Consider the following 26,882-nt stretch of genomic DNA (forward strand, 5'->3'; position numbering starts at 1 on the left):
GTTTGGCATTCCACAAAGAATCTTTTCTTTGACTTTTTAATTTTTGTCATTCTAGACTCATACTGGATCCAGATGATTTAAAAATCTTGCTTTAGACAACCTTCTTAACTTTTTACAGTTAATATAATAGCTTCCAATGACAATGAACCAAACAACCTCTTTGCATTTTATAGACCATTTAAAGCCAGCAAACTAATCATTTAGTAATGCAATAGTTCTTTACAGGAAGTGTCCTCACGCTAAATACAGTTCTTTGGGGACTTTGTTAATATGCTCAGTCAAGTCAGCTCTGCTTAAGCCAAGTATCCTCTCAGTGCCACCCTCTGAAAGGATCGAATGTCACTCTCCAAACAGACAACCCCTCTTACTTCCTCCCTCCCACCACTCCTAAATTTCCACAAGCAACATTAGCATCCAATGCAAATGAGAGACACAGCCATTTCTAGGCACAGGGAGCTCAACACATTTTTAAGGAGCTCTAAGAGAATGTAGCAAAGTACTGATTTTCCTTATGCTCCACGGATATATGAATATTAACACAAGTTGTTTTATAAACTTGGAACACTGCAGGAGGCCATCTTGGTTAGGCTCCAAGCAGACTTACTTAAGTGACCTAATTTTTATGTTCTACTTTTGAAGATCTCCAGGACAGAAATTCCACAATCTCCACTGGTAGCCTTACTTGTAGTTTAATTTCCTTCAGAGTCAAAGGGGACAGTTTCTCTCAACTTTTTAAAGAAAAGTTAAACAAGAGCTTAAATCTTGTGAAAGACGTTATTTGAACCCCGAAACTGGTAAATGCAACCACACAAGTGAACCACCAAGAAAGAGGCTATAGGCTACAGTAGAGGCTGACATGTCGCCGGCTTACAAAAGACGGTCACACTGCTCTGTCCCGCCCTGGCGAGTCTGCGTGCATCACCGACGTCCACATTCACAACTCAAGAGTCACAGATTTAAGAAATGACTCTACAGTGTGGGAACTGTTGAATCGTGGTATTCTACACATGAAACTAACAGAGCACTGTATGTTAACTAACCGGAATTAAAGCAAAAACTTAAAAGAAAAAAAAAAAAAGAAACGACTCTACAGCTCCTGGAAGGAAAGGAGCTCACGTGCAACAAAGAAGTATTTCCTAGTCACTGGGGAAAATCTTTCCCAGGCCTTCCACACTTTCCAAATGAGAAGAAGTTGTGTTTTTTGGTTTCCTTTTCCTTCTCTGTTTTTCTAAGAGTCCCCTAAGCAATATCATACTCAGGTTTTCTACATTTTTTTTTTTTTTAAAGATGAACTTTCCACTGAACTACACTCCATGAAACAAGTCTTCTGGAGATTTTGCCCTTGGCCTCCTGGAATTTTTCAATGAAATTCGAAAGAGATGTTTACCTGACCCCAAATGTTATCCTGAAGAAGACTCTGTTTTTAATTCCTTGAACTCTTCTCTTTCTCTTTTCTTGTCATGCCCTCTGGGAAAGAAAGACACATACAGATGTTGGTTTTACCTCAACTGGCAAACACCAAGATAATAGAGTTCTAATAGTTTCTCAAGAAACTTGGACAACATCACAGAGGTTAATTATGCCCCCTTCTCTGGCATGGGCCTCCACACTTCACCTTTTTAGAAGATCAGTGTAAAGACAGAAAATACCAGCATACTATCTTTGTGACAAAAACAAGATGCCAATCACTGGAAGAATAAAAGGAATGTTATGGGTTTCTCAAAAGCAATGAGAGAGCAGAAAATAAAACAAAACAAAAAACTATGACCTAAGTGGTAGGAGGAAGGAGGCGTTAGAACCATTTTCTGCCAATTAAAGAGTCCAAATGAAGCTGAGTGCAGGCTCTCTCTAGCAGACTGCATCTGAGGAATATAGGAATTGGGCACCTACAATCAGGGTTTAGTTGATAATTTCCTTTTCTTGCAAGAAGGAAGGTTCCCGGCAGGGAGGCTTGGCAAGTCCATTTCAAACGGTCACAATTCCCCGTTTAGGAATGGCTTTGGCTGTCACACGTACATACAGAGCCACGTCATACGCATTTCAGGGTCTTCCTCCTCCTCCTTTCCAGGTACTTTCCTGTACCAAGAAATCAAGGGGTGAGATCAATGGCTTCACTTTACTGCCAATTTTCTCTGAGAAATATCTTCCAGAAATCATTTAGGTACAAGGCTTCTGAAACCATTCCTAAACCTGCTCCTAACTACCTGTCCTGGAATAAGACAACACTACCACACGACCCATCAACCACACACACAAGCCCTGGGGGCTCAGAGACACCAAGTCCAGCTCTCTGCTGCCTAGAAGCTACAATCCAGTAGCAGGAAGAATGCTGATTCACACAGAGCTTTGCTTCAAGCAGGTCCTTCTGAGAAAGTACAGTTGCTATAATAGTGAAGATGAACTCAAACCCAGTACAAAAGTGTAGTTTATTTCCTCTACCTTTTTGAACCTGACTCTGCAAAAGAGATGAAAACTGCCCTCAAGCAAAGGAAAAGGGCCTTCACATGGCCTATACAGTGCCCCGAGTTCAGTGATTTGGTATTTGTTACAGTCTGGCCGTTTCCCTGCACTTAGGGTCAAATAGGTGAAATCGTCTGGAGCCATGGTTGGAATCTTCTCAGATTTCAGAACCAAGCCAAGTGTAAACATGAATCTACACAAATGCCCACAGTAAGGGAGTAGTTCACACTTGTTCACTGGCTGGATTGATTTGTAGGAGTCGAAAAATTGCTCTTTGGCATTTCATTTAATAAAAAATTTCATTTAGGGCAACTGGGTGGCTCAGTCGGTTAAGCGGCTGCCTGTGGCTCAGGTCATGATCCCAGGGTCGTGGGATCGAGTCCCACATCGGGATCCCTGCTCAGCAGGAAGCCTGCATCTCCCTCTCCCACGCCCCCTGCTTGTGTTCCTGCTCTCGCTGTGTCTCTCTCTGTCAAATAAATAAATAAAATCTTAAAAAAAATTTCATTTATATTTCATTTATATTCCAGCGTGGTCTATCTAATCAAGGACTTTAATGGAGATCTCTAGGTAAAAGAACAAAATACACAAATCACTGGAGTCTCTTCATCAGAAGCAAGATGTTTTGAGGATGGTGATGGCCAAGGAATTAATATGATTAGCAATAACAGGAACTAAGTGAGCAGATAAGGATTTTCAACCTTTTTGTTTATTTCATCCAGCTCAACTCAGACTGGCTACTGCTTTATCCCTGGGCCACTCTGCATAAATAGGAGCCCCCAAATTAGAAACAAGGGAACTTATTTTGTTCCCATTCCATTCAAAGTTTCAGTGACTAAGTTTAATATCAATGGTTTGTTTGTTTGTTTGCTTTTTTAAAGGACTGATAGTTCTAAAAATGGTTTTTCTTCTAGATGCTAAATGAAGGAGCTTTAGTCTTAGTTCATGTGGAAACCATCTGACCTGAATGATGATTTGAAGCTCTCAGCAAACATCTGATTGTAAGGACACTGTACATGGAGATGGCATTCTAAGCCCATCCTAGAGGGAGGCAAGGAGCTAACTGGTCTAGGATTTTCATAAAATTCAGATTAAAACTGATAAAGTTAGAACAGAAGCGTCCTACAGTCTTTCAGTTTCCCCTAAGTACACGAGTAAGAAAAGACAACAAGGATGAAAAACTCATCAAGAAACATCAGGGGAAGAGCAGGAACATCTGCTGGAAAGTACTTCTCATTAGCGCTGAAAATGAGGGAAGCGGTGTGACCCCAGTTTTTGGGTCCTCGTGTGGGCCTGTCTCTACCTGTTTCTCAGAAATGAGATGAGATGATACTTGCCAACCCCTGGTTAAGTGATACAGAGGAACAGGAAGTCCTTCTCTGGTTTGCCTGGGATAAAAATACTCCATAAATCTTTAAAGGATGAATTAAAAGATTAGCTCTGGACAGAGCCTACGAGTGCCATTGACCTTGGGAAGGCATGGGGGGTCAGCATGTACCATAGGCCCAGCTGTCTCTGTTGCTTGATGAGGCAGAAGAATCTTGAAAGTTTAAGCTGGGGTATGTGGAATAAATAGGAAACACATGACAACAGAGGTTCAATAGCTGTTCTCCATGGAAACCAGCCCCCAGGAAGCTATTATGGGCGTGTGTAACATGGGAGGGTCAAGAGTGCAAGTTCAGCCAGGAAACAGCTCAGCCACACATGGGTCCAGGGAGAGAGAACTTTCTGTTGCCAAAACCTCAAGAGCACTGAGAACCTTAGCAGTAACTATGGTCTTCCTCCTCTTCATGATCTAATGAGGGGTCTTGCTACGTGCCACAGTGCGAAGTACTTGACAGCATTTATCTCCATGGAACACTCACAACAATGACATGAGACAGTCAATTAACTCCATTTTACAGATGGGGACCACTGGGAGTTGGGGTACCCTGCCCACGGTCAAATGGCCAACAAGCAGCACAGACCCTTCTCACATTACCTCCCAATGATCTAAAAGGCCAAGCAACACCAGAGCTAAAAGCGGGGAGAATGACAAGGCCATTTTTAACCAGTGCTTTTCCCTCTCTAAAGGACTTGAGGAGGAAGAACAGCACCAACTCTGCAGTTCAAATTCTTGGGTTTAAGTACCAGATTCACCATTTGCTGTTTGGGGATGTAATGATCCCAAGGGTGGCCAATATCCACCCATTTTATTCTCCTTTTCCTGGGGCAAGTGACTGAGACCTCTAAGAGCTTTTGTACTCCTATCTATCATGCGATCATCATCATGTCACCTCTCCATATAGCTGTGAGCATTCAGTGAGATGATTTTATGATATGGCAGTACACAAAGATGAACCGTTGTTATTCCATTTGATTTCCATCTTGTCTCATTTGCAGAAAGTGCTAAGCCATCTGGTTTTGCAGAAGCACGGTATGGAGTATAGAACAGTGCTGTACTCATTTCACAAATGTGGTAACTAAAGCCCGGCACCCAGGGCCATCACACAGCCACGTGGCACTGTGACCCATCTTCCGTTCCTCCCTCCACGCTTTATCTCGGTCACCACAAAACCTGACATGCTCCGTCCGTGAAGAGAATACCACTCAGCATAGTTAAGTGCCCCAACAGTGGGCCCTTGCAAGGCTGCCCCCCCGCCACACACACACATAGGAGGTATACACATTAAGTAAAACAGCAGCAGAAACTTCTGGATTTTGTAGGAAAAGAGCTGATCCTTAAATTCTGTCCCAGTACTGAGTTTAGGGTCCTCTGTTTATTAATACAGTAGAAGCTATGTTTTCTAGCAATTATTTGAAAAGCTCTGGAAAGGGGCATTTCAATATAACAAGAACTAGAATGTCATTTTATATATACCAAGACTTGGAATACTCTCTTTAATTGTTTCTGCTGCCTAATAAAGGTTTCGTGGATTTTTGAACTCAGGAAGTATATTTCCTTATTGGAGGTGGGGAGAAACCTAGTAGCTTTTGCTTCAAAAAGAACAACTGTTAGATCACTATCATTACTACTATCATTCCAATCCTGTCCTTCATCAATAATAAAGGCATTTCTTACAGTCATTAAAGCCTTTGCCATATGAATTGTGAAAAAACAGATATGAAACAAGGCAAACCTAAATACCTTGAACTTTGCTAATGTTAAAATATCTGTTGCATGGCCAATTAAAGTTGGTCATAGAGATTCGCATTTTCCACAATCTATATGCTGGCACGGTTGATGCTTGTTGGCAAAGAAGCCAATCAGAGTCATCTCACAAAACAGGACAAACGAAGACTATATTTGACACTGCAAACTAACTGTTATGGAAGATTTCCGCTGCTATGAAGGGCCTGGGGGTCAACAATAAATGATACACAAGGAAAAGAACACCAGAAAATGCTGACACCTCCAATCTCTCCTTTTGTCCCTGCATCGCACACCTCTTGGACACAGGGACTTGGGTCTGAATTCTAAATATCCTATACCCACATGTAAGCCATTATGAGTAACTGTTCTTGAAATTTAATTCCACATCTGCTGTTCTGCAGCCTTTAGAAATCTTATAAATTTCTCTGACAACTGTTTGCAAAGGCCATAATCACAAGCATCTGTAACTGGATCCCCAGCTACAGGGCAAAACACCACATAATTCCAACAGGCTTTTGGTCCAACCTTATTTGGTTTCTTGTCTCTCTTGCTTTCTTTAAAATTGTGCTGAGACTTCAATTTGCAGAGAGAGCTGATTAGCACTGGAAGGAGGCGGCCCAGGTCCTCCGTATCACCCCCACCACACAGACGTGGGCACATCCTCAACGTCTCCCTCTTGGTTGTGGCTGCCCACTCACCTTTAGAAAGAGCCCTCGTGACTGTGGCAGGAGGCAGTGGGAGCCAACAGAGATTCCCTGGGCCACTTAGGTTGCTCCCTGGAGCTTTCAAACTCCCAGAAGGTGTGAGGATGCTCCCTGGCTCCAAGTAGCCTAAACATAGATGCATTAGGGCTTCAACTCCCGCACTTGGGTTGCTCAGAAGCTGTGTGGCTCTGGAGCTGGGTCTGCCCTTCCTAATTACAGGTGGCCACTGGCCTGACATTATCTTGAGCAACATAATGAACCTCCCTGTGACCGTTAGCGATTTAAAAAATTTCATAGCATCCACTTGTTAACAGCATTCCTGTCCTGTTCTTTTCATTCTATTAACACTCCCAAGAATCGGGTGGTTAAAGTTCTTGCACCAACTGGGCCACACACAGATTCAGTAACCCTGGGCAAGTCACCTCCCCTCTAGGAAACCTCTGTTTTCTATCCCAATCTCTAGCCATCTCCTGTTTTTTACGAGGAACACATGTAACGAGCTAAGCAGAAGTGTTCTTCAAAGGATGAAAAATTAAAATCTAGGCATTACTATCACTGCCATCCTCATGATGCTTTTCAAAAACTCCATCCAATAGTTAAGAGCTCTGGAGCCACACAAGCAGGGTTAACTACTCGAGCCTCAATTTTCTCATCGTTGACATGGGGATGAAATAATAGCACCTAACTCAGAATTCTTGAGAGGATTAAATGAGGAAATGTACAGAAAGCACTTAGAATAGTGCCAGAAACAAACAAATTGGTGCCTAGTATTAGCCACTCTCAGTATCCTGTAATTAGCCCTGCTTTCTTTCTTGTTTCACCAAGCATCTTCCAAAATAAATGATCTTTTTCAAGGCACTCGACCTCACTGTGCCAAGGGAAGAGGAGGAATTCATCATTATTGGTACCTATACTACCTCATATCCAACCCACACACGGAGCATATTTTATTATTCCCTTTTTATGTGAAGTTCAGAAAGGTGGAACAGCTACTAGGTGGCAGCCAGCATTCAAAGGCAGCTCTAAACAACGCAGGCTACGCTTTCCATTGCCTTGTTTCCATTAGATATGAAGTGGCAGGAAAAAAAAAAAGTTTCCCCCCAAATTAGAAAGTCACCTAATTTACATAAACAGTGTGGTTCAAAGTCTATTGTTAAGAAACAGCTTCTGATTTGGACTTAAGAGTCAACACTCAGCTCAAAGGGCACCTACTCTTGCCTTCCCTCTCCTGCTCCTCCTTCACCTGCAGCCCTGTGGGCACTGAGGTAAGAAGGGACCTCTGCTGCATGTCCCAGCCTATGTGGACCCGGGCACAGCCCCTGTCCCCCAGCAGCACACCTGCTGGTTTGTGTTGGTCCCCTCCAACGGACCCTGGGTTGGTTCCCTAAGACCCAGCACATTTTGTTCACCTCATATATCCAAGGCCCACCTGATGCCCAGCCCAGAGTAGGGGACAATACCGTCGGTTAAATGAATACATGAATGCTGTCCATCCATGGAATCCTTGCTGCACTGAGGTCTGGTTTATTTGACAATTACGAGAGGTTGAAAGGTCCCAGCATTAAACCTTGTCACTGCAGAATACGATCTGTATAGTACCCAAGACCACACCTTACAAAGAACATTTCGTAAGTCTATGTAATTAGAAAGACACCTAAGTAAAACATATTTATATCCTTATGAAACTTGGCTTGTGTCTGCTAGGAAATGGTCTTGTATCAAATATGAAGGCACAAACTTCCACACACATGACTAGACTATAACTAGTGCCTTATTATATTTTTTTTTTTTGGAGGGTCATTCAGGAAAATCCAGTCAATAATAACCAAAAAATGGGCAACTTGGATCATTATGTTTCCTTTTCAAAAGTACCACACAAGAGAACAGATACAAACTTAGATAAAAGCATTAACTGATTATATAAGTAAAACAAACTCTGAGTTCTTTACACTACACCTACAGCCCACAAAGTCAATTTGCCTTGCCTCTTGGTTTTTTATTTTTAATGACTATATTAAATCCATTTTTTTCCTTTTCACCTTAGGCATTTTTCCAGTTTATAAGTGGGTCTTCCTCCTGGAAAAGTTGAGAATCAGGGAGGCATACAGCTGCCTCGTGAAATATAAGTGATAACTGTGTTAAAAACCTCTATGATGTTTACTCATGGATTTGAGAAAGATCGCTATGCTTTTGTTACAAAGAGGGTTTAACATGGAATAAGTTTATACTTCATGTAACACTCATACAAAAGCTAGAAATAGTTACATCCATGTTGGAACATTTAATCTTACCAAAATAATGTAGAACATAAGGTCATAATACCTCCAGGATAATTGTATATGAATGATAATGCAGATTATGCCTTATGTAACCACAGTCAGAGCTAGGGAGACTTCCTCTTCCCTCACACCTTTGATTCTGCTCAGGGATCTGTGACTCTTTATAGCTGGGTGTTTATGATATTTCTGAGAAAATCAAACTGTTTACTAGTAAAAATTACTCAAGCTACTTCTTGGTGCTAACCTAGTGACACATTTAATGTGCTATTTTGTGGAAGAGGGAACTTGGATTTACTATTTTTCATAAAATCAACTCAATTCAGGGGCGCCTGGGTCGCTCAGTCGGTTAAGTGTCTGCCTTCAGCTCAGGTCATGATCCCAGGATCCTGGGATCGCGTCCCGCATCGGGCTCCCTGCTCAGCGGGGAGTCTGCTTCTCCCTCTCCCTCTGACCCTCCCCACCCCTCGCTCTCTCTCTCTCTCTCTTTTTTTAAGATTTTATTTATTTATCTATTTGAGAGAGAGAATGAGATAGAGAGAGAGAGCACGAGAGGGGGGAGTCAGAGAGAGGAGCAGACTCCCTGCCGCAGGGAGCCCGATGCGGGACTCGATCCCGGGACTCCAGGATCATGACCTGAGCCAAAGGCAGTCACTTAACCGACTGAGCCACCCAGGCTCCCACCTCGCTCTCTCTCTTGCTCTGTCTCAAATAAATATTTTTTTAAAAAAATCAACTCAATTCATACATAGTCCCTGTCCATACAGAAAGACACGCTACAGAAGTAAAACCCCCAGGACTTACGATGTATGTATAAATTTATAGAAGAGAATTAAGATGAGGACATGACCTTAAATGCCCAGTTTATCTGTTCCCATGACCAAGCAACAAATGGAACGCCAAGAACAAGGGGAAGTAGTTGACCTACAGAGCCCTAACATTTTTCCCTCTGCAGCTTTTGAAACAGTTTACAGTTTCTTTATCTTTATTAGGACATTTTTCCCTCATCAAATTAATGAGTCACTAAACAAAAGGCTTACTAAAATGTTTACGTTTGGGAATAAACTATCTGCTAAGGCTTTAGCAGAAAAGACAAGCCATACTTTGCCACTGCTTTTCAATAAAAATTTCTAGGAAAAGCCAGGCAGAATTGTTGGGATAGAAACACAGGATGACCATGCAAAACTCAGTGAATTCTGAGACCAACTCAAAGAAAATGTTCACAGTCCTTTCTGCCCCATAATCCTTAACATCTTCATTTCCACCCTCCTATCTTTATGGAGTCCATTCTTCCGTCCTTCCTTCCTTCCTTTCCTTCTTTCTTTCCTTCCTTCTTTCTCTCTCTAAGATTTTACTTTTCAGTAATCTCTATACCCAATGTGGGGCTCAAACTCATGACCCCGAGACTGAGAGTCACATGCTCCACAGACTGAGCCAGCCAGGGGCCCCTGAGCTCTTTCTTTCTGACAACTATTAAACAAGACATTCTTTTGGAATAATTTGCATTGTTATAACCAGATATCGTGCAAGGTAAGTGAGGGTAGGAGAAGTCAGTAGAAACCCTGTGCTGTGAGGACTTAAAGGAACAAGAAGCTTGTTAGTTGAGGTAACAAAGACAGAAAATGGATAGTAAATAATAAAGGGCAACACATACGTTCATCAAATTTTCTTAGGGTTCTGCCTGGGTACATGCAACCGGCTGAGCATGTGGCTGATGTACGGTATGACAAGAAGCCAGGACAGGACAGCTGTGAAGGATGCACTGTACACTACATCTGGAAATTTTCTGAACAGAAATGGCTCCTTTCAAATCATTTCCATTTGGTGGTCTTTTCACAGTGGTCAAGAACACATATTCCTGAATTAGTAAATAGTACAATATTCTTATTAACAAGCAACACAGACCTACAGTTAGAGATCGAAGGGAAGTTACAGAATTCCATCCAGGAGGGCGCCTGGGTGGCTCAGTCGTTAAGCGTCTGTCTGCCTTCGGCTCAGGTCATGACCCCAGGGTCCTGGGATCGAGCCCCGCGTCGGGCTCCCTGCTCGGCGGGGAGCCTGCTTCTCCCTCTCCCTCTGCCTGTCTCTCTGCCTGCTTGTGCTCTCTCTCTATCTCTCTGTCGAATAAATAAATAAAAGCTTTAAAAAAAAAAAAAGAATTCCATCCAGGGAACCGTGGAAAGACCAGAAGTACTCAGAGGTGGCAAGGCACGCGGTGCCAGCAGTGCAGGAGGGGAGCCAGAGGACTGCGGCCTCCCCCTGCAGAAGGAGCCTCTGCAACCTGGTGCCCGGTCCTACATCTAAGAGATACTGGTGCTTCCACCAAGTAAGAGCTAACCTGCGTCGTTCTCCTGTGGGGGCTTCCGTTTCCCAGGGTAAACTGCATAAATCCTCTGCTCCGTGGGGGCAGTAGAGTTCTTTCTCCCTCTAAGTTTCACAATTTCGTACCACACTCACCCTTTCTGAACATCCTTGGCTTTCGTGGCTTCTCATTTCCTCTACATTAAGTTCTGCCTGATCCCTCCTCAAAGCAGTGAAAAACCCAGGGACCTATTATCAGTCAGCTGAATTACTCCTGGAGTTCAAGATTGCTGTTCTTCTTTAATTTCAAAAAAATTCAAAGCTGTACAGAGGTTCTTTTATGCAAACAGGCAGAACGGGCTCTACTCCTGAATCCCTAACGTCCCTTCAGAACAAAACCAACAGCATTATACCCACAGTCATGGCAGCGGGTTAGTCACAGCAGCCAGAAGTGGAGGCAAGCCAAGTCCCTATTAACAGATGAAGGGATCAACAAAATGCGGCATATACATACACTGCAATCGTGGGCAGCCTTCAAAAGGAAGGAGATTCTGACACATGTTCCAATACGGATGAGCCCTGAGGACATTACACTAAGTGAAACAGGCCAGCCACACAAAGACAAACACCGTACAACTCCTCTTACGTGAGGTTCCTAGGGTAGTGACATTCATAGAGAGAGAAAGCAGAAGGGTGGCGGCAAGGAGCTGGGGGGCAGGGGAAGGGAGAATTACTATTGAATGGGTATGGGATTTTACTTCCGCAAGATACAAAAAAAAAAAAAACTCTAGAGATGGGTGGTGGTGACGGTTGCACAACACCGTGAATGTACTTAATGGCATTGAACTATACAATTAAAAGTGTAAAAATGGTAAATTTTGTTATGTGTGTTTCACCACAATGAAAACAAAATGAAACAAAAACCAACAGGCAGTTTCCACATCAGTTTTTGGCAATTTGTGGGCCATCTCCATCACTGAGGCTTTCTGGGAGGGGGCAGTCATTCACTGCACTGCGGGGGTCACTACCTGCTTCTGACATGCGCACTGCGCTAAGGAGCAAGGGGAAGCCTTGGGGTGGGGGCGGTGCTCCGAGGGGAGTACTCTCCCAGGCAGTGGGGTTTCTGCATCAGGAATGCCTGACTCACTTCCCTTCATCGTGGGAATCAGAAGGGAAACATTTCAGGCCCTGAAGTGGGATGGGTAATAAGCCCTCCAGGTTCCCTAAATTAAGGAAGGGGAAAAAGGATTACGGAAGTCAAGAGCACAAGGCCCAGAGACCCCTGGCGCTGTCTTTCCACCTTCTGGTTTTCTGCCTCCTCCAGGTACCCCTCCCTTCATGTTCACACTCCTGTAACATAGCATTTTCATGATAAAAAACTTATTTTTTAATAAAACTGCTCTACAAGGTCCTCACAGATTCAGCCTTGCCTCTAGGAGGTCATCATTTATGATATACCCTTGTGGCCACACCAGCTGAAACATATAGACAAAAGGCTGGGATACAAAATCAATGTTTGAATGGGCAATGATGTAGTCAAAGCACCTGTGGTAAGGGTGGGAGATGCACACATTCTGAGAACAGGCAACCAGACCAGAGACCACAGAGACCAAGTATGTGTAGAAGAACCTGGGAGCTATGCCCACAGCCAAGAGGGTAAAGACTGGACCATGGTTCCAAGAGGGCCTCACTCCCAAAGTGGCAGGTCATGACCTTCCCCCAGTCCTACCCTACTCCGAAGCATCCCACAAGCGAACCCAGGGCACGTTGTTGCTTATTGAGGCAAGTAAGAGAGGAAATGGAGAGGACATCTTATGCTTACCAGTCTTCACAATAGCAAATACTTGCATAGTGCTCATCACAAGCCATTCTTCTAACACTTTATGGATACTTATTTCAACCTCACAACTTCAGGTACTGTCTTATCCACTGATGGAAACAGCAAGACGTAAAAAGGGTAAGGAACTTGCCAAAGGTTTCAGAGCTACCAAGCGTGGGAGTGAGACAGTTGTCCTTGCTCTTAACCATTATGCTATCCCGTCTCTCTGAAAGGGCTATTTACATATCACTAGACAGGGAGAGAGGCCGAAGGACATTCAGCACTATGTAACATGGTAGTTCTGCCCCCCACCCCCATTTTTAGGCGGGGAGGCCATAGAGCTTTGTGTAGAGACATCCTCCAAGTCAGGATGATATAAGAGATCAACTCTTACAGCTCTTTCTCACTTAGCTATGTGGCCGTGGGCATGTTAATTAACCTCTCTGACTATTGGCTATCTACTGCATCTGTAGTATATGCCCTCTAGTCTATGAGAATTATACCAAGTTCCTGGCATATATTCAGTAGACAGAAGCTATTATAAACTCAGCCAAACACTCTCAAAACAACCATCTGACAGGGGCGCCTGGCTGGCTCAGCTGGTAGAGCATGCGACTCTTGATCTTGAGGTTGTGAGTTTGAGCCCTAATTTGGGTGGAGAGATGACTTAAAAATCAAATGTTAAAAAAAAAAAAAAAAACGAACGCGTCTGACAGTCATCATCTAACAAATTAATCAAAATTCTATGATAAAGTAATAACGACCGTAAGTCCAAACTGTCGGTTCATAGCCACAACCCTACAAATCTTGAACAGTCCCTTTACCACAGTGTTTGGGGAGGGATTTGATAATTTTTCCTAAGTGTTCCCCTGGAATAGTTAAGAACCAAGACACAAGGAAAAAGAGCACAAATTAAAGTTAGCAGAATGTTTTACTTATAAACATAGTGCAAAAGTTAAAGATTTTTTAAAATGACATTTTGTAATAGTCTTTGATTCTAGAAAGCCAAACATTCCATAATTAGTAAATCACATATTGAAAAATGAACAGCCTTCAATGACCAAAGAAAGAACACAAATTGCTTGTCGCATCTCAAACTTCAGAGAGAAACTGCCTGACAAGGTTAACCTTCTGAACAGCTGTGAGCCCTGTGTTCTCTCCCTCAGAATGGACCCTGGTGACTGGCACCTGGCTGGCCTATCCTCAGGGTGCACAGTGATCTCTCAGGGACCACGAGAGCAAAGTTCATGCCCAGCATGTTCCCAGCTCACATACAAGAACGTGAAAATAATTGGCACTGTCTCTATACATGCACTGATGGACTTTTCCCAGGACTGTGTCAAACCAGGATCTAAGGTAAAACAACAAGCTAGAGAAGCCATGTGCAGACACCCCACCTCTGGCCAGGACGCAGGGATTCTCCTTCCTGGAGACAGACGTATTTTTACAACAGGCTTTTCTATTTTCCTTACAGATTGCTTCAACTATAACAGCACAAACCAAACATCTGAAATAATGAGTCACCTATTGGCTTGAATCCGAAGCACCAGGTCAAATGCAGTTTAAGCAACGTCAGTGCTTAAAAGCAACCCTAGTACAGTGAGTGGACAGATTTCTGCCACCCACCACCTGCATGCCCTTTCTACCGCAGTACACGATGTCTCAGTAACAAGAAGCATGATGAGCAGTCCCAGCTCTTCAGGGGACCATCGGGAGAACCTGTGGCGTTTTCCTTCTGAAACTGCCCCTTGATAGAGGGTATTCCAGACAAGGAAAAGCCAGAAAAGAAACTCAAAGCATTTTTCCCTGATAGGCACTCCTGGCAAAGGGCAGTATGAAAGAAAGGGGTGGTTAAATTAACAGTAATGGTATTAAGTAATATCACTCTTATTTTTGGATTTAAGTTAAATTTGTTCCGGATTGGGTAATAAAGTTGAGACATGTTTTCATTAGTGTGGCGCAAAAAAAGTAGCACTCTCAGCTCTCCAGCTATTCCGAACTAAACCAAAAAAACAGATTACAAGATTTACAATAAATTACAAGCAACTTCATGTGACGCCCAAATTACACATTTCCCCTCCTTTACGGTATCATTATAATGTCTGTAATTAAAGCCAGGCAGATACTACTTGAAATTAAATTGAAAAGATGCACAGCTACAAGATTATGTCTCAAGAAAGATGGAATGAGAGAGGGTCCTCATTCCAAAAGGCTGGGCTTTCAGGAAACATAGTTCCACATCATGTCATAGGAGACGAGCAGCCACCTGGAAGAAGACCACTCAGAGAGAATAAATGAGTGAGTGAATGAATGTCAAATAAACGAGTGAAGCACGCAGACATGAATGAATGGTTGACTGTGCATTTGAGTAAAGTAGCTCTGGAATTGTAAAATTTCAGGAGTACTTTTCATGAGTCTTCTAATGCTCAGTTTTCCTTCAACATAAGCTGGTCTTACCTCTTCTAAAAATATACCAGAAATGTGATAAAGAGAAGCACAGTAAAAAGGACTGATCTTCCTTGGCCAATCCTTGTGATTCTTATTTAATCATTCCAATGCTGCTTAGGGATGAAGGTACTGTGCACCCGCTGGGAAGTGTCTACTACAGCTATGTTCTGACTGTCCAAAAGTCGGGCCCCCAGATCCCCAATCACTCAGAATCCAGCTAGGAGCCAGGAAGGAGAAAGGGGCTCTGAGCAAGGAAATGCTGTCCAAAGCTCAACAAACCACATTCAGATACTGACAGAATACAATTTATAATCATCCAGAAAAGACAAATTCCTCCTTTCATGATAATGTTGATGGCTTTTTCTGCTCTTTCAAGTTTTTGCCTTCTTCCCATGAAACCACAAAATTAAGTGACTCTAAGGTGCCCATGTTCCAAAGTCTGTAAATTCATATGAAATCAAAACTCAAACATTTAAAAAGAAATTCAGTTTGTAAGTACTGATTAAATAAATGGCAAATAATTTTTAACACACCAAATATGTTAATTTTGTGAGTAAAATGCCAAGCCCAGTTCTCGGCCCTTGCTCTGTATCAGAATCACCTGTGAGACTTGAAAAAGTCACAAATAAACCACTACTATGCCCCAGAGATCAAACCTGAGGATCCAATACTACCCCCCAGAACTCAAGTATGATTTAGGACCACCTCCCACAGATTAAGTATGATGACCCATACTGCCCTCCAGAGATCAGGTGGGCCTTGGGATGGAGTGGACACGGCCCTGGGCAAGGAGCCAGGCAATAAACTTTCTAAGCCTGGCTTTTCACTTCCTGTGTGACCTCGGGTACAACACATTTCTTCCACGTGTTTCCTCAATTCTAAAATGGAAGCACTGTATCCAATAACAATGGAGTCTCTTCTAGCCTAACACATATAAATTTTAAAAATTGTCTCCCAAACCTTGCGTTTCTCCCACTTTGGAAACTTACATCTCTCAGTACCACATGTAAGCCAGGAAAGGCAGAGACAAATGTACCAAGCGTATCTCAGAGTACATGAGTGGACTGATTCAACAGGCTCAAAGGATTTGTGTGGGAAAGTGAAGAACTGGCAGGGGAGATTAGGAAACACCATGGACAGGAGGCCTGGAAAGTCACAAAACTCTAAGAACCCATCCTTCCTCCCTTTTGCCTTTTAAGGAACAGAACAAAAGAAAAGCTGGAAGGACAGAGAAGTGAAGTGAGAGACAGTAAGTTAGTTCAGTGCACTCCATGAACATTTGTCAAATGTACATTATGCCATATTACAGAAATAAAAAGGAATAAGAAGATTAAAGTGAAGAGCAACAAGGCCCCTGAACTCAAGGGATTTGTGATGGAATTTAGCGGCTCTCAAACTACATATGCACTAGTATCATCAGGCAAGCTTGTTAAAAAAGAGAGATGTTTGGGTTCCACCTACTCATCCCAAACATTGTAAGTCAGAATTACTAGGATACAGAGCCCAGAAATGTTTTTGTTGCTCACCAAAATTTGACAACCACAAACTTACAGCGAAAGCCAATTTTTAGATAATGCTGTAAATACACAGGCCCCTGAAGGCAACTCTGACTTAGTTATAGAGAACAAACACAGGTCAGACGCAGGTTCCCACACCAAGTGCCAAGGTGCCCTGGAGAGCCACAGGGAACCCACAGGAAGATGGAGGGGATTCCAATTTCTCAAAGAAAACACAATGAAGTCTTGGACACTGAACAAACTACTAGTTCAAGTTAATTCACAGATTGCATTACATGACATCATTCATATGTTTGTGAAAAGGTGGTTTTTGTTGCTTTGTTTTTGTTTTTGTAATTCCCGTGATAAAAACCCAAGTATCATTTGAAAATTAATATGAAGCAGAAAATGTGAGTGAGAGTGTCTAAGTCCAAGGTTTGAGAAGCTGTGCAATGTCCAACAAGTAGACACATTATTAGTAAATAATGGTACTTATTAAAGAATGAAATAAATTTTTAAATTTTAAGAGAAAAGCATATGTCTTTTACAATTTACAGGTCTTAACACTTTCAAATGGCAACTCAGTTATTAGGACATAAATATTTATAAAATTGTTTATGTTTACTTAATAAGCAAAACCGTTAGGTGTTTCTTTTGAAAAAATTATCAAGACACTTAAAGCACCATTAAGAGAGAAAAATCTGGAAATTTCTGGGTCAATACAACTTTACAATGAGATTTTTTTCACCACACAACTTAATTCACTTGATCAAAACAGATCCAACATTGCATTCTGACAGAGAAAGCATTCTGGAGGAGTTCCAGAATAGTGCTTTTCCAAGTATTCTCAAATGAGAACAATGGATAATCATGAATGTCTATCCACTGATTAGCCAGTAACTTCATGAATTATTTTCTCCCATGTTATATTTCAAATAACATTCCAAAGTAAAACATGGTAAGCTTATTACATTTGTGCAAAGCCTTCCAACATGAGACGGTCCCATTAATTTCGCAAAATTGGAACACACAGGCCCCTTGGATTATCTAAGCAAAGTTATGCCTGGTTTTTCAAGCAAGTCACAGGAAATGGTGAGCTCACTCTAACTGTTGGTATCATACTGATCTCCAGTCCTTTTTGGTATAGCAGTACTGTTTGTTTTGTTATACTACACCATTCTTTTGTCCTCCCAAATGCTACAGATACGGTTTTCTTTCTTCTTTTTTTAATTTTTAAAAAAGATTTTATTTATTTATTCATGAGCGAGAGAGAGAGAGCACGTGCATGCATGCACAAGCATGCACATGCAAATGTGGGGGGGAGGGGCAGAGAGGGAGGGAGAGAATCCTAAGGAGACTCCACGCAGAGCGCTGGAGGTGGGGCCATGACCCCAGCAGAACCAAGAATCCGTTGCTCAAATGACTAAGACACCCAAGCGCCCCACACTTTTATTTTTTCAATTAATGTGAATTGGGTTTTGAGACTTCCATGATTCCTACAGATAAAAACTTCCCAAGACTGAAAACCAAGGCTAAACCCTCTTCCTAGCAGGCAGAACTTCAGTAAGAAGAGACCATATGTCCACACACAGGCTCTGCCTGCCTGTTCAAGGATTCAACCAATAACAAACATCAAGGCTTACTGCCTAGCCTTGGGATCCTGTCTACTTGTGACCTGGCACGGTGAGTGCTTTTTAACCCTCAAATTGGAGATTTTTCAAATTATCCCCCAAATTACTAGCAGTTTTTGGAGTTCTCTTTAGAAAATGCCCAAAGGGGAGCCTGGGTGGCTCAGTTGGTGAAGCATGCAACTCTGGATCTCAGGGTTGTAGGTTTGAGGTCCACGTTGAGTGTAGAGATGACTTAGACATCTTTAAAAAGAAAAAGAAAAAAGAAAGTGCCTGAAAACACAGAATTTCTGAAGTGGCTATTCAGAGTCAAATCTGACTACATGAAAATTTTAAGTGACAAAGCAAATCTTAATTGTGTCCCTTAACAATTAATCTTTCTCTCAGATGAATAAGGAGCAAGAAGTACACTCTTCAGAAAGAACTGTTTCCTAGGGAAACACACATCAAATAATGGGAGCTTTTTTGTGTGTGAAAATTACACTGAAAGACTAAAGTTGATAGCAATGTACCTACTAAATTCCTAAATAGTTTTGAAAATCTCAAGGGGAGGTTTTTCACCTTCAGATGAGCCTTTCAAGTCAAAAATTTACAGAGCTGGGGTGCCTGGGTGGCTCAGTCGTTAAGCATCTGCCTTCGGCTCAGGTCATGATCCCAGGATCGGGATCGAGCCCCGCATCGGGCTCCCTGCTAGACGGGAAGCCTGCTTCTCCCTTTCCTGCTCCCCCTGCTTGTGTTTCCTCTCTCACTGTGTCTCTGTCAAATAAATAAATAAAATCTTAAAAAAAAAAAATTTACAGAGCTGTTCTTGTCAAGTGAGCAGACTAGATACTAATTCTAACAAAGCCCTGTTATTTCACGTTATGCTCCCCACCTATGGCCATACCAGTTTCACATTAAGAGTTAATCAGTAAGCTCTTCAGTTGGGCCCGGGGCTGGTGAAAAGAGAAGTTAAAATTATGACCTGGGTCAAAAGATAATTTCTCCACTTTGTGAGTTTCAAAAATCAAATCATAAAGCTTTCAGAGAGATAAATGACTAATGAATGCAAGCAAACAATATATTTACCCCCCAGAGAGATATTACTAACAAAATACTATGAAGTTGGTAACTAAACTAAATGTTCTGGCTGAGAAAATACTTTCCACAATGGAACACCAATAGCAGACAACCAGGACAATGCTCCCTTCTGGCCTGTGTCTGAACTCAAATTAGCAGTTTAAAGAAAAAGAAGTTCACCCAAACTCCAAGAACACTAAAAAGTAAAAAGGAATGACATTTAAATTTGCCCAACACTTGACCAGCATGTTTGCCATTTGCCCAACCTCGACACAGGAGTGACCCTGCAGGCCAGGAGGGCACTCAAGTCTGAAAGACCCAGTAACAACAGGCAGAGAAGTCTCTGAGAAAAAACTGTGAAAACACAAAGGAGAACAACTCCTACCATTTGGTCTGGTGATGAAAGGCGAAATGAGGTGTCATTGCGGATGATAAATATCTGGACCCTTGACTTCTTTGTGAGGGCAAGGTAACAGAACAAATGCCTTTTCTTAAAGGAGTGATGTGGTTTGCCTTGAGATTTATGATGCTGAGGTGATTCTACCATGTTCACAAAACCACCATTGAGAATTCAGGTCCCAGAGCAGAAGGTCCCAAGAGCGCAGAGTCATGGATTATTCCCTGAATTCTTCTGCTCAGAGTAAGTGCCCACTAGCCATACACATTATTCTCAGGTGTGTATATGAATTAATATTCATGGTGACTGTCCCAGTGAGGTAGGCAGATTGCCCAACAGGGAGATGTTGGTTCTTAAAGAACAGATGAGGAAGAAATTTAGTAAGAGTAGCGACCATCTCTATGTAGCAAACTTGTGCCACCCACCAATTCAACAGCACTAGAAGACAAAAAACAAAACAAAACCTTCCAACCCCTCACAGGCATTCCCCAGGGCTAGAGTAAACACAGAATAAAAGTCCCCTGTTGGCTGCATTCTCACCAGGCCACCTGCTAACCTGCTGGAGAAAGAAGAGAAGCCAGAGGGTGGGGAAGGGTGCGGGGAGCTGCTTCTCTGACCGGTCAGTCTCCTCCCCGAAAGTCATTTTCCTCAGAGCTTCAGTTCATCCAGCAGATGTAGACCATCTCATCCCTAGTTAAACACTGCTGAACAATTGTAAATGTCGTGGCTGAACCTCAATATGAAAAAAGTCAGTGAGTGGGGAAGTCTAACTCCTTAAAAACAAAAAATTAAAAACTTTTAAAAATACATATTGATGTTGGGGCGCCTGGGTGGCTCAGTCGTTAAGTGTCTGCCTTCGGCTCGGGTCGTGTTCCCAGGGTCCCGGGATCGAGCCCCACATCGGGCTCCCGGCTCCGCCAGAAGCCTGCTTCTCCCTCACCCACTCCCCCTGCTTGTGTTCCCTCTCTCACTGTCTCTCTCTCTGTCAAATAAATAAATAAAATCTTTAAAAAAATACATATTGATGTAGAAAACACATACACACCCCTGACACACACACATTTAGACTCTTCTCCTAAAAACACTGATGAAATATGGTACCAAATTTAAAAGAGGTTCCAATGGGGGCACCTGGGTGGCTCAGTTGATGAAGCATCTGCCTCTGGCTCAGGTCATGATCCTAGGGTTCTGGATGGCTCAGTGTCAGGCTCCCTGCTCAACGGGGAGTCTCCTTCTCCCTCTGCCCCACACCCCCCACCCCACCCCGCTCATGCTCGCTCATGCTCTCTCTCAAATAAATAAATAAAATCTTTTTTTTCTTTTTTTTTTAAAGAGGTTCCACTGAAATTTCCAGAAAAGGAAAGCCTATCCAATATATACTCTGGAGAGAGAATGACAAATCATTGATTTCCAAAATACACACATGGTTAAAGAGGATGATGATGGCAATGAAGAAGGGAAATAAGAAAAAAAAATTAAGGGGGCGCCTGGGTGGCTCAGTTGTTAAGCGTCGGCCTTCAGCTCAGGTTATAATCTCAGGGTCCCGGGATTGAGCCCCGCATTGGGCTCCCTGCTCGGCGGGAAGCCTGCTTCTCCCTCTCCCACTGCCCCTGCTTGTGTTCCCTCTCGCGCTATGTCTCTCTCTGTCAAATAAATAAATAAAATCTTAAAAAAAAAAGAAAGAAAGAAAGAAAGAAAATTAAGGCCCAAATGCTGTTGACGCTTGACTTTTTAAAATTAGGTGGTTGTTAGGTAGAAAGATTTCCATTAATGCCACAGGAAAGTAGAAGGTGCAACGTTTTCTTACAATACCCAAACAAGTTAAAATTTTCATCCACCAGCTTCTCTAAAGGCATTTTATTCAAGCTAAGGAAACAGGATTGGAAGGAACACATCCTTCTCAAATTCTACCTTTATTACCCAAACAAAAAAGTACAGTACCAGGGGAAAAAAATGGTATGTTTGCTACATCTTTTTTTTTTAATGTTTTTTAAAAAGATTTATTTTAAAAGAGCATGAGCGTGAGGGACAGAAGGAGAAGGAGAGAGAATCTTAAGCAGATTCCACACTGAGTGCAGAGCCCAACATGGGGCCGGATCTCGGGACCCTGAGATTGTGATCTGAGCCAAAACCAAGAATCGGATGTTCAACCAAATGTGCCACCCAGATGCCCCAGGATGGTTGATATTCTTATTAGAGTTGTTCTCTTATTTGTTCTTGAAGAGCAAGCATCTGCCTTGGGGCAGGGGGTAGAGCCACAGAAACCCTTGACCGTATCCACTCATATACAGCCCTGAAAATGAGCGCATTGCAAGAACCGATCCCAGGTAGAAGAATGCTGACCCAGAGTGCAGTCAACACACCCAAGAAGTGTCCTAGAGCCCAAGGACTTTGGGGAACAACTCGCCAACACTGCATAAACCCAGTTCAGAGGCCTGCTACCACCGGGTACCCCCCTCCCCCAGCCAGAGCAAATCACAGCAGCTCTCACTCACTGAGCACCCAATATCAGCGAGGCCTATGCCAAGTGATGGCTTTGCAGCACAGTATTGTACTTAAAGCTCACCACAACCCACAACGAGGCAGGTGCTATTGCATGCACATTATGAAGCTGGAGGTTCAGAGGGGTAAAGCAACGGATGGGAACCCACGCCTGGCTAACTGCACAGGCTGGGCTCTTCAGCACTACACTGAACTCATTAACTGATCAGCTGACAGCACCCGAAGTCTCACTGTAGGTATCGGAAAACTTGATCTCTTGCCAGTGAAAAGGTTTCAAATCTCAGAGACAATTCCTTTTCCTTGTGGTCACTTTCCCCTTTCTTAGAGCATCTCTTCAGAGGACTCTTGAAGCAAAGGGGAAGTAAGAATATGGCACAAGAGTGACAAACCAGGCCATACTCTTTACCAGGGATTTCTCTCCAGGGAAATATATCCCCAAGAAGAATCCCAAGGTGGGAAGGGGGGCGCAATCTTCTTAAAGATGTTTGCAGCAAGGGCGCCTGGGTGGCTCAGTCAGTGGCATGTCCAACTATTGATTTTGGCTCAGGTCATGATCTCAGGGTGGTGGGACTGAATCCTACATTGAGCTGCGCACTCAGCAGGGAGTCTGCTTGAGATCCTCTCTCTCTCTCCTTCTCCCTCTGCCTCTCCCTCCCCACCCGTGTGCGTGTGCGCGTGCTCTCTAATAAACATATCTTTAAAAAAATGTTTGCAGCAGGATTATTCATGCCAGCCTCAAACTGGAAAGAGTTTGAATGTCCTATAATGGGGCCAGTCAAGCACACCATGACACATAAAATGATTAAATGCTAAATGGACTATTCAAAATGAGAATGTGGTTAATGCAGCTATTTGGAATGTAAAATTACAGTAACATTAAATATTTTAAGTGCAATAGTATGTACCCACCACTGAAAACCATTAAATAGTCCCACTCAGATACAATTTCAGAACCCAATCAGAAAGTGATATAAATGAGAATTCAATCAACTATAGCATTTTTATGGTGGTTTAAAGCTGCTAAAGAAATACAAACTATAGAAAGTCAAAACAGAGACCCCCTAACAGGCTGTTATGTGGTCAAAGAGACATATTCATGCTAACATCACATGCACATTCTGATCATGGAAATTAAATTTTTTTTTAAGATTTTTATTTTTAAGTAATCTCTACACCCAACATGGGGCTCAAACCCACAACCCTAGGATCAAGAGCCACACGCTCCAGTGACTGAGCCAGCCAGGCGCCCCTAAGTTCTTAATTTGTGTTATTAAAATACCTGTCTACTCTAGAGCTTCTTTTTTTTTTAAGATTTTATTTATTTATTCATGAGAGAGAGAGAGGCAGAGGCAGAGGGAGAAGCAGGCTCCCTGCAAAACAGGGAGCCCGACCAAAGGCAGACACTTAACCAACTGAGCCACCCAGGTGCCTTACTCTATAGCTTCTTGAAAGCTGGCTTTAAAATAAAGTCAACAGTCTCCCTGGGGAGAAAAAGAGGTATGAGATTCTGTATCAGTGCTGCTCAGGAAACGGTTCCTTTAATCCTGTTTGTCTATTCTAGTCTTTGCATTTATGAACTCTCTAAATCCCTTCTATTTAAATCATAGCACTAAGCCTAGGATTAAAGATGCAGTGAATTTTCTGACAAAATGCACCTAACTTTATGTCTAGGCCATGTGCTTACACAGTTTTGTACTTGAGTAATTTGCTGAATGAACCTGTACAAAATAATGTGTCTGAAAATTCACCTTTTAAAATGTGTTTTATCAGAAGATGTGACAGGAGGTTTCTATTACTTCTGTAAGAAAAGGTTATCCAGCCCATTGTGGACTTTGTATGTGTTAATGGGCTCTGAAGCCAAGTGACAGAAGCCATGACATGGCTAGGGTTTAAATTATGTCTTAAACATCATTAGGAAGAGGAGTTTAATGAGAAGGATTTCAATTAACTGTCGATTAGCTGACAAAATCAGACCTTCTACAGGACAACCAGGCAATCAATGCAATTTTGAGATCTGGCAGGTGTCAGAAGCAGAAAAGCATTGATACATTGCCCCATTGCCCAGCCTCTGAACAGGAGGACGTGCGTCTGGGAGACAGATGGCACCACAGGGTCATTAGCCATTCCAGTAACCTGTTTCATGGACCACTTCTTCATGCCGTAGGCTGTCAGTCCTTCCTTCTACCACCCTTCAAAATACTCACCAGGATTTCTAGGATCTTTTATATCATCATTACCACCACTTTGACCATGATACTACCTATGCTGGATAGAATTCAGATAGGTCACTTTATGACACACCTGGTCTCTACAATGAGCAAAAACCACAGAAAAGGCAGTGCCTTTATGCTTCTATTTCAAGGTAACAATTTTAACTAAATCATCCTTACTGACCCTCTTTCTCCTTTGATCTCTCACAAATTTACCCAAGGAATCAAGACACAATAACCTGTATATGAGTTGTCTTTGGATTACTCAGTTCCACATCTCAGAATTCCCCAGAATTTAATATAATGCAAAAATTAATCATTTCTACATAGTACTGTCAGCAGAAGACATTAATTACCTTGCGTTTACCATCTGGTTTGAGGTCCTTCCAGTTTTCACATTTGCTATTTAACCCTCACAACCCCTACATACAGTGAAATCCCTTTAGTCAGCCACATTGGCGAACACATTTTACAAAATCAACATCGCTGATATGAGCTCTGATGAAAGAATAACAAAATGAAGCAGGTGTCACCAACAAAAATTCTGTCCTAAAACGCATAACTTAATTCAACTCAACCAATATTTAGGCCTACCATGCCCTACCCCAGGCAACGTGCTCCTGAGTCAGGCTTCTTGGGGGGGAACAAAACCACAACATAAAAAATTTAACCACCTTATGTATGTCCCTAAACATTAAAAAAAACAAAAACAAAAACAAAACGTGGTCCATGATATCCAAAAGTCTGGCGACTACTGATTTAAAAGATTTTATGGCACCTTTACACTCCCTATGCCTAAGCAACCATCTGGCTTCAGATGAGCATCTCTAGAGGCGGCCACCAGGGACCGGGCCATGAATTACTGCTCAGAGCTACTTAATGTCCAAGACAGAAATGTATTAAATGGCAATGAAGTAGTAATTACTAAATGCTTCCACAGGGACTCAAAGAGCCAGTAATTAACTACCACTTACTATACTAAGATTGTGAGTTATTAAATGGCACTAAAGGAACAGTTCGTTAAATGGTACCTTAGTGTCCTGAAAGAGTCATTTCCATACAAGTCGGCACCAGCATGCTTAGACACTGGGGGAAACCCGCTGTTTGTTGGAAAACAATGTGCACGGTCACCCAGTACCGGAACCCCAACATCTGGTTAGATAGCTGAGCAAACACTTGATTCAGTGACCCCTCCCAGGTCACTGAATGTAGCCTGAGCGCGGGTGTGACAAGACCACAGCCCCACTGAGTCTATCACAGTCCTTTCTCCGGTACCAATTCACACCCAAATTTGTGGTGAATCTTGTCACATAGGTTTATATTCTGCCTTTCTGACATGAACAGGGAACATCTAAAAATGTCACGATCTAATTACAAACAAAATTTGCCATATCTACTCTGCCAGCCTCCTCTAAAATGTCTTTTTGTGCATCCTACTTACTCTCCTCCTCTTGGTTCCCACCTCTCATTCCCATTTTATTCAAAGTTAGCCTCATCCCTAGCCATTCCTTTCCTCCAGTTAGTGATCCCAGCCTTTTAAATCAAAATTCAGCACGAAGAGTCTATTCCCTCTAGAAGGCTTTACCTGACAAGGAGACAAGACATTGAAGAACTCTCCCAAACTACTTTAAAATCATCCCCTCAAATTCTAAATAGGTTTACAAAGAAAACTAAGTTGGCGCACCTGGGTGGCTCAGTTGGTTAAGCATCGACTCTTGATTTCAGCTCAGGTCATGATCTCAGGGACATGAGGTCCAGCCCCACATCCGGCTCGGCACTGAGCATGGAGCCTGCTTCAGATTCTCTCTCTCCCTCTGCCCCTCCCCTGCTCTCTCTCTCTCTCTCTCTCTCTCTTTAAAAACAAAAACAAAAAACAAAAACTAAGATGGTGTTATTTTTTTCCCCTAAGCTAAAGTTGCCTACATCTTGTTATTGCAATAGTCTCAACGGGGAAATCTGTCTTTCGTAGATCTATGTAACACCCAGACAAAGGGAGCACATAATGAATGTCACACATTGAATCACTCTGGTCTGTAAAAGAATACACACTACAAAAGCATTTTAAGATGATAGATGATAGCCCTATCATTAGATGAACTCAAGAAAGTGTGAAAGAAAGATAAGCAATTAACCAATGAACTGGTCCAAGTTTCAGGTGACACAGAGGATGGACAGATGAGATCAAGGAGATAAAGTTCAAAGAGGTGGAACAACAGGTCATTAATCACATGGATCTGGGGAAACTTTCACGGACTGAAACAAATGGAGAAAACATTCTAGAAGAAACCAGAGACAGTCATGAAAGCACTGCTTCCTTCCATAGTAGAAATGCTAGAATACTCACCTCAAGATGATACCTTCAAATAAGAACTCAAGAATTATTTTTTTTAAATCCCTATCAAGTTACAAAGTAGTATTTGCTACTTTTATTGTCAAAAGCTCTCTTTAG

General features: G+C 42.4%; 1 protein-coding gene across 14 annotated transcripts in view; it reads right to left on the reverse strand.

Moving 5' to 3' along the window:
- Positions 1-26,882, reverse strand: part of LHFPL2 (LHFPL tetraspan subfamily member 2) — a 154,445-nt gene that overhangs the window by 91,422 nt on the left and 36,141 nt on the right. For 2 of the 14 annotated variants that reach the window (XM_027605079.2, XM_027605077.2), the window contains exon 3: positions 1,388-1,467. The exons of 9 other annotated variants lie outside the window; for them this stretch is intronic. The gene's annotated coding sequence lies outside the window, so the exon portion shown is untranslated. Of the gene's footprint in view, positions 1-1,387; positions 1,468-1,890; positions 2,077-26,882 lie in introns of all 14 variants that reach the window. 3 more of the 14 variants (XM_027605082.2, XM_027605083.2, XM_027605078.2) reach the window with 2 other exon arrangements.

Source organism: Zalophus californianus, chromosome 5 (assembly GCF_009762305.2).
Source record: "Zalophus californianus isolate mZalCal1 chromosome 5, mZalCal1.pri.v2, whole genome shotgun sequence".
Taxonomy (NCBI): Eukaryota; Metazoa; Chordata; class Mammalia; order Carnivora; family Otariidae; genus Zalophus; species Zalophus californianus.